Genomic DNA, 13,516 nt, shown 5'->3' with positions numbered 1-13,516 from the left:
TGCTTTCCCGATTTCCTTTTCCTAGTTCTTTTTATTGGTGTAGAGGAATCCAACTGATTTTTGCATGTTTATCTTGTATTCTGCTACTCTGCTGAATCTTTCTATTAGTTCCAGTTTTACACAAACACCAGAAGATAAGCTAGATAACTGGGATATTCTATAAACACTTATGTTCTTCAAAAGACTTCACGAGAAGAGTAAAAAGAGAGCCTACAGACTGAGGAAAAAAAAATTGTCTATGACAGTTCAACAAAGGTCTAACCTCTAAAATTTATACGAAAATCCAACACCTCTATAATAAAAAGACAAATAATCCAATTAAAACTGGGCACAGGAAATGAACAGACACTTCACCAAAGAATATATTCAGGCGGCTAAGAGACACATGAGGAATGCTTACAATCACTAGCCATTAAAAAAAAAAAATCCAAATCAAAATTACAATGAGATACCATCTCACCCCAACATAACTGGTAGGAATCAAAAAAAAAAAACAGAAAATAATAAATGTTGGATAGGCTGTAGGAAGCTTGAAACTTTTATGCACTCCTGGTGGGAATATAAAATGGTACAACCATTTTGGAAAATGATATGGCACTTCCATAAAAAGCTAGAAATAGACATGCCATCCAATCCAGCAATCCTGCTCTTAAGAATATATCCTAGAGAAATAAGACCCTTCACATGAATAGACATACACACACCCATGTTCATTGCAGCATTATTCACAACAGCAAAAAGATGGAAACAACCTAAGTGCCCATCAGCAGATAGATGGATAAACAAACTATGGAACATACACACAGTGGAATACTACAAAACGATGAAGAACAAAGATGAATCTCTGAAACATCTCGCAACATGGGTGAGTCTGGAGGGAACTATGCTTAGTAAAGTAAGTCAGTCACAAAAGGACAAATACTGCATGAGACCACCAGTATAAAAACTCCTGAAAAGGTTTACACACAGAAAGAAAAAAATCTTTGATGGTTACTGGGGAGGGGAGGAGCCCTGGTCATGCAATGGTTAACAGCTCAGCTGCTAACCAAAAGGTCGGCAGTTCAAATCCATCAGCTGCTCCTTGGAAACCATATGGGGCAGTTCTACTTTGTCCTATAGGTTCGCTATAAGTTGAAATCAGCTTGACGGCAGTGGGTTTTTTTTTTTTTTTAGGGAGGGGAGGAGTGGGGAGGAAAGAATACTAACTAGAAAATAGATAAGTGGTAACTTTGGTGAAGAGTAAGACAGGGCACAATACTGGGGAAATCAGCACAACTTTATGAAGGCAAGGTTATAGAAGCTACATAGACACATCCAAACTCCCTGAAAGACCAAATTACTGGGCTGATGGCTGGGGGTCATGGTCTCAGGAAGACATCTAGCTCAACTGGCAGAACATACTTTATAAAGAAAATGTTCTACATCCTAAATCAGTGAGTAACATCTGGGGCCTTAAAAGCTTGTGAGTGGCCATCTAAGGTACTCCACTGGTCCCACCCCATCTGGAGCAAGGGAAAATGAAGACAACCAAAGACTAAGGGAAAGATTAGTCCAGAGGACTAGTGGACCACAACTACCACAGCCTTCACCAGACTGAGTCCAGCAAAACTAGATGGTGTCCAGTTACCATTACCGACTGGTCTGACAGGAATCACAACAGAGGGTCCCAGACAGAGCAGGAGAAAAATGTAGAACAGTATGCTAACTCACAAAAAAAGACCAAACTTCCTGGTCTGACAGATTGGAGAAACCCTAAGAGTAAGGCCCCCAGACATCTTTTTAATTCAGTTCTGATGTCACTCCTGAGGTTCACCCTTCAGCCAATGATTAGACAGACCCATAAAACAAAATGAGACGAAATGGGCACACTGGCCCAGGGGCAAGGACTAGAAGGAGGACAAGACAGAAAAGCTGGTAATGGGAAACCCAGGGCCGAGAAGAGGAGAATGTTGACACGTCGTTAGGTTGACAACCAAAGTCACAAAACAGTATGTGCATTAATTGTTTAATGAGAAATTAATATGCTCTGTAAACCTTCATCTAAAGTACAATAAAAGAAAAAAAGTGTGTCTGAGAAGACAGAAAGAGTGGAATTCGAAATAAATGTGAAGGCACGGCTTTGGATAGAAACAGTGATATTCTTTCACCCAGGAATAAAAGTCAGGTGTGAAGGAGACAAGTACTCCTGCGCCTAAATAGAGGGTGTGTCCCATGAGGAGGGGGAGCAGGCAGGAGGCGACCCAGTAGGAAGGGCTGATTGGAAAGGCACTGTGGAGAGCGAATCAGGCAGGAGGAACCCAAAGCAGCCCTGGGAAGTCAGAGCACAGATTCTGCAGTAAGACTGCTGGGATCAAGCCCTAGGATCCAAATCGATTATTGCCTGTGAGACATTGAGAAAGGAAGTTATCTTTTCTCATTAGTATTACTGTTGGTGCATGGAAACCCCAGGTTCTGCTCGTGACTCACCTCAACCAATAAACTAGATACCGAGGTGGAAGAGTAGAAGGTGCCTTTATTTCCTCGCAAAAGGAAAAGGAGTAGTTGAGGCTGCTGCCGCCAAGACTGCTCTGCAAGGGCAAACTACTTTTAAGGGATTTACAAGTAGGAAGTTCATACAAGTTACATCAGCAACATTCTTAATCATACTACGCAGGTACAACGGGGTTTTCATATAACTTTATGTTTTATGCATTGCGTGTTCAGAAAACGGCGATTAAACTCCACCCAGAAGCGGGGAGGTTACTATGCATGAGGTATTTAATGAGCTAAAAGGTTATCCTGAATGTTAACATAGTGCCTAAACTGATTTTCGCCAATTTCCTCTTGTTTTGGGGTAGTAGTTAAGGAGAGGGAAACCAGGATTTTAATGTAAAAAAAACTGGGTGTGCCAAGCAAATTGCTTGAGGCAGTGGAATTTTCAGCAACCTGAGGACCGCTGTTTTATTACCGTTTTGTCATTCACGACAAGTTTCTGTTCTAAACTGTAGCCTGGCTTGGAATTTTTTGGGATGTTATCCAGGAGGGGGCAAACATAGACTTGAATAGTTGGCCTTTCATCATGGTAACTGATCTATTATTGAGGTATTAGGGGTAGGCAGACCGCAAACTGGTGTACTGGACTCTGTTGTTGTTAGGTGCCGTTGAGTTGGTTCCGACTCATAGCAACCCAATGTATGATAGAACAAAACACTGCTTGGTCCGGTGTCTTCCTCACAATCATTGTTATGCTTGAGCCCATTGTTGCAGCCACTGTGTCAATTCATCTCATTGTCTTCCTCTTTTTCGCTGACCCTGTACTTTACCATGCATGATATCCCTCTCCAGAAACTGGTTTCTCCTGATATTTCAGGTCCTAAGTATGTGAGACATAGTTTCACCATCCTTGCTTCTAAGAAGCATTCTGGTTGTACTTCTTCCAAGGCAGATCTGTTCGTTCTTCTGGCAGTCTGTGGTATGTTCAATATTCTTTGCCAACACTGTAATTCAAAGTTGTCAATTCTTCTTAGATCTACCTCATTCATTGTCCAGCTTTCACATGCAAATGAAGTAATTGAAAACACCATGGCTTGGGACAGGTGCACCTTAGTCTTCAAGGTGACATCTTTGCTTTTTAATACGTTAAAGAGGTCTTTTGCAGCTGATTTGCCCAATGCAGTGTGTCTTTTGATTTCTTGGCTGCTGCTTCCATGTGTGTTAATTGTGGATCTAAGTAAAATGAAATCCTTGACAACGTCAGTAATTTCCCATTTATCAAGATGTTGCTTATTGGTCCAGTCGTGAGGATTTTTTTCCCCCTCATCTTGTTTATTTATTTATTTAATTGTGCTTTTTGTGAAAGTTTACAATTCAAGTCAGTTTCTCATACAAAAACTTAAACACACACAGTTAAGTGACCCTGGTTGTTCTCCCTATACTGTGACAGCATATTCTTCCTCTCTACCCTGTATTTCCCTTGTCCATTCAACCAGCTCCTGCCCCCTCAGCCTTCTCATCTTGCCTCCAGACAGGAGCTTCCCACGTAGTCTCATGTTTCTACTTGAGCCAAGAAGCTCTCTCTTCACCAGTATCATTTTCCGTTTTATAAACCAAAACCAACCAAACCCAACCAAACTCACTGCCATCAGGTCGATTCCAACTCATAGCGACCCTATAGCACAGAGTAAAACTGCCCCAAAGAGTTTCCAAGGAGCGCCTGGCATATTTGAACTTGGTTAGCAGTCGTAGTACTTAACCACTACACCACTGGGGTTTCCTTTCTGTCTTACACTCCAGTCCAAACCTTGTCCAAAGAGTTGGCTTCGGGAATGGTTCCAGTTTGGGGCTAACAGAAGGTCCAGGGACCCTGACCTCCAGGGTCCTTTTAGTCTCGGTCAGACAATTAAGACTCGTCTTTTTACTAGAATTTGAGGCCTGCATTCCACTGGTCTCCTGCTCTATCATGGATTACCTGTTTTGTTCCCTGCCAGGGCAGTCATCGGTTATAGCTGGGCACCATCTAGTTTTTCTAGTCTCAGGCTGGTGTAGTCTCTAGTTTATGTGGCCCTTTCTGTCTCTTGGGCTCATGTTTACCTTGTGTCCTTGGTGTTCTTCATTCTCTTTTGATTCAGGTGGGTTGAGACCAATTGATGCATCTTAGATGGCTGCTTGTTAGCGATTAAGACCCCAGACGCCCCTCACCAAAGTGGGATGCAGAAAGGTTTCTTAATACGTTTTGTTATGCCAATTGACCTAGATGTCCCCTGAAACCATGGTCCCCAGACCACTGTCCCTGCTCCTCTGGCCTTCGAAGCATTCAATTTATCCAGGATACTTCTTTGCTTTTGGTTCAGTCCAGCTGACCTCTCCTGTATTGTGTGTTGTCTTTCCCTTCAGCTAAAAACTTCTTATCTACTATCTGATTAGTGAATACCCCTCTCCCTCCCTCCCCATCCTCATAACCATCAAAGAATGTTTTCTTCTGTGTTTAAACTATTTCTTCAGTTCTTATAATAGTGGTCTCATACAATAGTCATCCTTTTGCAACTGACTAATTCCATTCAGCATAATGCCTTCCAGATTCCTCCATGTTATGAGACGTTTCATGGATTCATCATTGTTCTTTATTGATGTATAGTATTTCATTGTGTGAGTATACCATAATTTATCCATTCATCCGTTGGTGGGCACCTTGGTTGCGTCCATCTTTTTGCTATTGTGAACAGTGCTGCAATGAACATGGGAGTGCATATATCTGTTTGTGCGAAGGCTCTTATTTCTCTAGAATATATTTCAAGGAGTGGGATTGCTGGATCCTATGGTACTTCTATTTCTAGCTTTTTAAGGAAGTGCCAAATCGATTTCCAAAGTGGTTTTACCATTTTACCTTGCCACCAGCAGCATATAAGTGTTCTAGTCTCTCCACAACCTCTCCAGCATTTATTATTTTGTGTTTTTTGATTAATGCCAGCCTTGTTGGAGTGAGACAGTATCTCATTGTAGTTTTGATTTGCATTTCTCTAATAGCTAATGATCCTGAGCATTACCTCATGTATCTGTTACCTGACTGAATGTCTTCTTTTGTGAAGTGCTATTCATATCCTTTGCCCATTTTTTAATTTGGTTATTTGCCTTTTCGTTGTTGAATTTTTGCAGTTTCATATAGATTTTAGAGATCAGATGCTGATAGGATTTGTGGTAGCTAAAAACTTTTTCCCAGTCTGTAGGTAATCTTTTTACTCTTGATGAAGTCTTTGGATGAGCATAAGTGTTTGGTTTTTAGGAGCTCCTAGTATATTGGCTTGTCTTCTGGTGTTTGTACATTGTTAGTAACATTTTGTATACTGCTTTTGCCATGTGTGAGGGCTCCTAGAGTTGTCCCTATGTTTTCTTCCATGATCTCTGTCATTTTAGATTTTATATTTAGGTCTTTGATTCACTTTGAGTTAGTTTTTGTGCATGGCATGAGGTATGGGTCTTTTTTCATATTTTTGCAGATGGATATCCATCTGTGCCAGTACCATTTGTTAAAGAGACTCTCTTTTCCCTCATTTAACTGACTTTGGGCCTTTGTCAAATATCAGCTGTTCATATGTGGATGGATTTATGTCTGGATTCTCAATTCTGTTCCATTAGTCTATGTATCTGTTGTTGTACCAGTTTCCAAGTGTTCTATTTTTTTTTTTTCCCTGCTTTTTGTTGATTTCTACTTTCATGGTTTTATGGTAAGAAAAGATGCTCTGTAATATTTCTATGTTTTGGCTTCTGTTAATGCTTGCTTTATGACCTAATATGTGGTCTATTCTAGAGAATGTTTCATGTGCATTTGAAAAGAAAGTATACTTGGCTGCTATTGAGTGGAGTGTTCCATATATGTCTATAAGGTCAAGATGGTTGATTGTGACATTAAGATCTTCTGAGTCTTTATTGAGCTTCGGGCTAGATGTTCTGTCCTTCACTGAAAATTGTATATTTAAGTCTCCTACTATTATTGTGGAGCTGTTTATCTCACTTTTCAGTGCTGTTAGAGTTTATTTTATTTATCTTGAAACCCTGTCATTGGGTACATAAATATTTAAAATGGTAATATTCTCCTGGTATATTGTCCTTTTAATCACTATATGGTATCCTTCCTTATACTTTGTGGTAGATTTAACTTTAAAGACTTTTTTGTCAGAAATTAATATTGCCACTCCTGCTTTTTTTTTTCTTTTAGTTTGTGTCTTTAAGTCTAACATGTGTCTCTCATAGGGAGAATATAGACAGATAGTGGGTTGTTGTTGTTTTTTTTTTACCCATTCTGCCACTCTCTGTTTATTAGTGCATTTAGTCCATTTACATTCAACATAATTATGGATAGGTACGAGTTTAGTGCTATCATTTCGATGTCTTTTTTTTTTTAGTTGTTGACAGTTTCTTTTTTCACTTAATTTTTTGTGCTGAGTAGTTTTTCTTTACATATTGTCTTTTCCTCTTTTTCATTGTTTTTATTTTGTTTTTGCTGAATCTTCCTGTTTTTCTTGTGTTTTATTTTGATGTGTAAAATTGTTAGTCTCCTATGTGGCTGCCTTAATATTTACCCACATTTTTCTAAGTTTAAGCCAAACTTTTATTTCTTTATATTGCCTTGACTTCCTCTCCATATGAAAGATCTATGACTACATTTTGTATTCCCTCTTTATTGATTTAATGTTGTCACCTTTTACATACTAACATCACTGTTTCCCTGTTTTGAGTGTTTTTTTATCTTGATTTATTTTTGTGATTTCCCTGTCTGGGTTGATATCTGATTCCTCTGTCTTGTGTTCTAGTCTTGAGCTGTTATCTGATGTTACTGATTTTCTAAGCAGAGAAGTCTCTTTAGTATCTCTCATAGTTTTGGTTTGGATTTTGCAAATTCCCTAAACTTCTGTTTGTCTGGAAATGTCCTAATTTCACCTTTATCTTTGAGAGACAGTTTTGCTGGATATATGATTCTTGGTTGGCAATTTTTTTTTCCTTCAAGGCTTTATGTATGTCATCCCATTGCCTTCTTGCCTGCATGGTTTCTGTTGGGTAGTCCGAGCTTATTCTTATTGACTTTCATTTGTAGGTGACTTTCGTTTAGCCTCCCTTAAAGTTATCTCTTTATCTTTGGTTTTGGCAAGTTTCATTATAATATGTCTTGGTGAGTTTAAGATCTGCCTTATGTGGAGTTCAATGAGCATCTTGGATAGATATCTTCTCATCTTTCAGGATATCAAGGACGTTTTCCGCCAACAAATCTTCAACAATTCCCTCTGTATTTTCTGTTCTCTCTCCCTGTTATGGTACTCCAATTACTCACAGGTTATTTCTCTTGATAGAGTCCCACATGATTCTTAGAGTTTCTTCATTTTTTTTTTTAATTCTTTTGTCTGATTTTTCTTCAAATATTTTGGTACCAATTATATTATCTTCTGTCTCACCAATTCTGACTTTTATTTCCTCAATTCTGCTCCTCTGACTTTTTATTGTCTAATTGTGAAATTTTATTGTTAATCTTCTGAATTTCTGATTGCTGTCTCTCTATGGATTCTTCCAGCCTATTAATTTGTCACTATGGTCTTGAATAACCTTCTTAATTTCCTCAACTGCTTTATCTGTGTTTTCATTGGCTTGTTCTGTGTTCTGTCTGATCTCCTTCCCGATCTCTTGAAGAGTTCTGTATAGTAATCTTTTGTATTCTACCTCTGGTAATTCCAGGAAAATATCCTCGTCTAGAAGGTTCCTTGATTCTTTATTTTGGAATTTGGAAAGTTACTTTTAAGGGGTTTACAAGTAGGAAGTTCATACAAATTATATCAGCAACATTCTTCATCATACTATGCAGGCACGGTAGGGTTTACATATAACTTTATGCCTCACCTATTCAGACAATGGTGGTTAAACTCCACCCAGAGGCAGGGAAATTACTATGCATGTGGTATTTAATGAGCTAAAAGGTTATCCTGAATGTCAACATGGCATCTAAACCAGTTTACACCAATTTCCTCTAGTTTTGGGGCAGCAGTTAAGGAGAGGGGAACCAGGACTTTAAGGTAACATTGCAGGATGTGCCAAGCAAAAAAAAAAAAAATAGGATCCTAATGTAAAACTATGGAACATGCCAAGCAAAGAAAGCAAGATTTTACTGTAGAACTATGGGACGTGCCAAGCAAGCTTCTTGAGGCAGTGGAATTTTTGGCAGCCTGGGGACCTGTATGTTATTATGGGTACAACCTTGTTTGATTCATTATTGTCTAGGCTTATAACAAACAAGCTGCCAATAATTTTTTTTTTCAGGACTGATGTCTCGTTTCTACAATGAGCAAATGCGGCAATGCATTGGCATACATTCTACAAAATTCAAATTACCAAAATGTACTAGATTAACTAAAAATATTTTTGTCAGAGAAAACATCAATTGGTTTCTAAACAGACTTCCACTGTACAATTTCTAGTCCTCTTTTTTCAGTATGTGTTGGGGGGAGAAATTATGGAGAAAAACGTGAGCCTTTCAATGCTGTGTTATAAGCGGGAGGAACTGTAGAGTTCTTTTCTTAGACCTAATATTTAAAAAGCTTTGGAGGAGGAGTAGATGACCTTACAAAGTTTCTTTGTTTTGTTTTGTTTTGTTTTATTATTACTGTAAACAAGACAGAGGTTTCCAAGCAAAGGAACATTTAGCTCCAAATAAAACAAGTAGAATGAGATAGTTCTAATAGATTGGTAAACAATCAACAATTTCCAAAGCTGCTATCCATAAAAAAGTCATCTGAAGTGATAGTTAAAAATGCCCCCAAACAGGTATGTTCAACAGGTACCATAGGTTATTCCGATTCAGCTTGTGCATGGACCACACATTTATAGATAGTGCATGATAAATAGATATGTTTAGACTTTATCCTTGTTTTTAATGGTTGACTCCACAACATGAAATTGATATAATAAAAAAAAAAAATACAGCATTGTAATATCTAGGAATATAGTTTAGTAGGAGTAGATTAGGAAGAATGTGATTTCATATCATACAGTTTTTTGTTTTTGTTTTTAGAATCTGAGGAGTATTAAATATGATTAATATAATCAATTTTCAGTCTTTTAGGATTTAAGTTTCTCTAAGGTAAAAGAGCCAAGCCAGGTGCTGTTGAGTACATTCCATTTCACGGCAACCCCAGACGTGTCTGAGTAAAACTGTCTCTATATGGCTTTCAATGGCAGATTTTGCAGAAGCAGATGGCTAGACTTTTCTTCCTAGGCCTCCATGATGGACTCAAACCTCCAACCTTTCAGTTAGCAGCTGAGAACATCAACTTTTTGCACTACCCAGGGACCCCTTTCAAATAAGGACCACATTTTCTCTCTTTTTCTTCTTTAATGCCAGGCTTGGGACAACCTGGAAACATTTTGGGAAGGGAGGAGAGAGGCAAAGGAAGTGATCCCATAGCAGCACATCTGTGAAAGGATTGAGGTTTTGTCCCTCATCTGAGAAAGGAGTTCAGCCCCCTTTCTGACAATGAGGGTAGGTAGGATAGATGAGGGTAGAATCACATTCTTCCTAAACTACTGTTACTAAACTATATTCCTAGATATTACAATGCTGTATTATATCAATCTCATGTTGCAGAGTCAACCATTAAAAACAAGGATAAAGTCTAAACATATCTATTTCTCCATCTCCCCATTCAGAATTCCTCGTAGGAAAACCAGTTGCACCCCTGGGTAGATGTTGGAGGAGGAGCAGCGCTCCCTGAGGACATGGTATGGGCGCTGTGGCAGCAGCTTCTGGTCCAAAAAGAGATGCCGAGCTGCCCAGAGCAAAGTGCCCATGGGTGACATACTATGGACCATTCGTGCTTCCTCCCACTGCCCTTGGCCACCGATCAGTGTAGAATCTGCGCTTGAGAATGTGTTATTGTTATTGTTAGTTAGTTAGCTAATGAAGATGTGCATGGAAGACAAAGTTTTGGAGCTCACTTGCCTGGCATGGGTGCTGCAGACCAGGAGACAATAATTCTCAGCTGTCCTCACTCACCCCTTGCACATTCCTATTTCGTGTGGCTTCTCAGGGAAACCAACTATTCTTTGTGGAAGCTGAAAAGCTGTATAATACTGAGGCAGGCAGCCTCAGAGCCCAACATTTCTTTGAATAACCTACTCTGGCTTATCCTCCTGCACAGAGTAGAACAAGCCACACATTTCTGCAGAGTTGTCCTTGACAAAATAATCACAGAATGGCCATAGCTGGCCTGAACTGGATTTAGCAGGTTTTCAATGCCATCTTGGCACATTAAGTGACCTATTAGCTCATTAAGTGTGAAATACATATAAGCACCCCACCTCTGGGTAGAGACTTAACATGCTAATGAAGGAAAATTGATCTGTTCCTCCATCCTGGGGAATTGAACCTTGTCTAAAGAAAATGCGTAGTCATCCCCAAACTCTGGGTGCCTGTGTGAAAGCTGATCCTGAATATTCATGATAAACTTATATTTTGCTGTCTGCTCTCTGTAAAAGCCTGCTTCCTCAAGCTGCCTTTGAGCAGTCTTAGAGCCAGCAGCCCCCAACTGTTCCTTTCCTTGCACAATGAAATAAAGGTACCTTTCTGATCTCCAACCTCCACCTCCTGTTTTTTGACTATGATCAGTCACACAGAGAAAAACCTGAAGTTTCCACCTGGCAACAGTTCAGCCATACAGTTAAGGGGCGGAAGAGAACGAAAACCAAAAGTAAACGTGCCTCTTGTGGAGCCGAGTTGAGGGTTTTCACGGGAGAACAGCGTGTGTGGGGTGAGGCGGGTGGAAGATACATTGCTTCTCCTACTCGGCTTTTGAAACCCAGCCTTGTCCCTTATTCACAGTTACGTTGGGTGTCCTTGGCTCCCAAAGTAGATATAGAGCACCAGGCATGAATATAAACAAAGTAACAGTAGGTTGAGAATATTTCAAAACCTCTCTCTTAAGGGTACTTTCTCGGAGAAGAGGATTGGGTTTTTGTTTGTTTGTTTTATTTTATTTTGTTTTTGTAACTTTTTTTACCTGCTCATTTCTTTTCTCTTTATCCTCTTAAAAAAAAAAAAAAATCTTGTATTAACATAACTACTCATTTCAGTAAAATTAGTATGTGCCTGTATATATATAAAACCCCTAATGTAGTTCAGAGATAATCACTGTTTTTTGTTATATATTTCTGGGTTTTGTTCTCTGTTTATTTTAGGGTACATCCAGATTTTGATGATCATGAAGCTTATATAATTTAGAGGTCTGCTTTAAATAAAATAATACATAATACATAATAAGTACAAATTTTAAACCCAAAGAAAATCAAATCCATTGCCACTGAGTCAATTCTGCACCACCAGGGCTCCTTACAAATTTAAAAGTGAATATTTATTTAAAATGAGCAAAGAAATCATAATGAACAACAAATTTTTAAAAGCTGATAAATGCTAAAAACATTTTCTCTCAGTTTTTCTTTGTACTTCTTTTGGGGTATTTCCTCCTATCATATTTGAATGTCAATATGAGCAATAATTCCCGAATATGAATTTGAGGCTTATCAGGAACAATTTTAAGGGATTTTAATACTGAATTCTGTTGTGTTGAGTTACAAAACTAGGTTGTATAATCAAATCAGTGTTGCCCTCTGAAGCTATTTTACTGGAACAATGTGAGCTTGGGTTCAATGACTATTTTTCTCTGCCCAGACTGTTCTGAGTAGCTTGAAAAGACATTAAATGTTAATTTCATTTTCACCAATACGTTTGCATGAAATTGGCTCTCTGACAAAAATGGAGGTTAAAAACTAAACACCAAAACCAGACGTTATACATTCACTTTTTATAGATTTTTTTAGATTCCTAATATAAGAAACTTGCACCCAAATAAATAGAAAAAAGTAGAATTTCATACTGAAGTTTCTAAATCCCCTATTTCCCTTTGATATGTGATGTTATGCTACCAAATGCCTTTCTGTGGGAAAGTTTATCTTTCAGTGTGAGCTTGTATGTATATTGTCCTTCCTAATATTAAATGTTAAAATGTACTCTTTTTCTTTCTTTCTTTTTAATTATGGTGAAAATATATACACCAAAACATTCACAATAACAACCACTTCCACATTTACAATTCAATGACGTTAATTCCATTCTTCTAGTTGTGCCACCACCATCATTATCACTATCCTTTTCCAAAATATTCCACCCCCTTTAACATAAACTCAATGACCTCCAAACAAAAATCTCCCCTTTCTCCCTGCTTCCCATTCCTGGTAACCATTAATAATTTTTGGTTTCTGTATAGTTGGTTATTTGATATAATTGAGATCATAAAGTGTCCGTTTGGGACTGACTTATTTCATTCAGCCTAATGTTTTCCAAGTTCATCCATGCTGTGGCATACACCAAGGCTCCATTTCTCTTTATGGCTGAGCAATATTCCACTGTATGTATATTTCTCATTTTGTTTATCCATCTGTTGATGGACATTTGGCTGTTTCCACCTTTGGCTATTGTAAAAATTGGTGCAATGAACATTGGTGTACAAGTTTCTGTTTATATCCCTGCCTTCACTTCCCCTGGATATACACCCAGGATTGGGATTGCTGGGCCCTGTACAGTCTCTGTGATTCGGAACCAACTTGACGGCACCCAACAACAACTATGTTCAGTTTTCTGAGGAACTGTCAAACTGTTATCCCCAGTGGCTTCACTGTTTCACATTCCTACCACCAGTGGATGAGGAGTTTCTTCACAACCTCACCAACACCTGCCATTTTCTTTTTTTTTTAATCATTGTCATTCTAATGGGGATGAAGTGGTATCCGTTGTGGTTTTGATTTGCTTCTTAACAGCAACAGGTTAGTTTTTTGTTTTCTTGGTAATGGATAATGATGTTGAAGGTCTTTTCCTGTGCTTCTTAGCCATTTGAATATTCTCCCTGGTGAACTATCTGTTCCCCCAAATTTTCTCCCAATCAGTAGGTTATCTTTTCACTTTGTTGATGAAGTCCTTTGATGACCGAAAGTATTTCATTTTTATGAG

Source organism: Loxodonta africana, chromosome 3 (genome assembly GCF_030014295.1).
Source record: "Loxodonta africana isolate mLoxAfr1 chromosome 3, mLoxAfr1.hap2, whole genome shotgun sequence".
NCBI classification, from domain to species: Eukaryota; Metazoa; Chordata; class Mammalia; order Proboscidea; family Elephantidae; genus Loxodonta; species Loxodonta africana.
Note: the sequence above shows the minus strand (reverse complement) of the source record.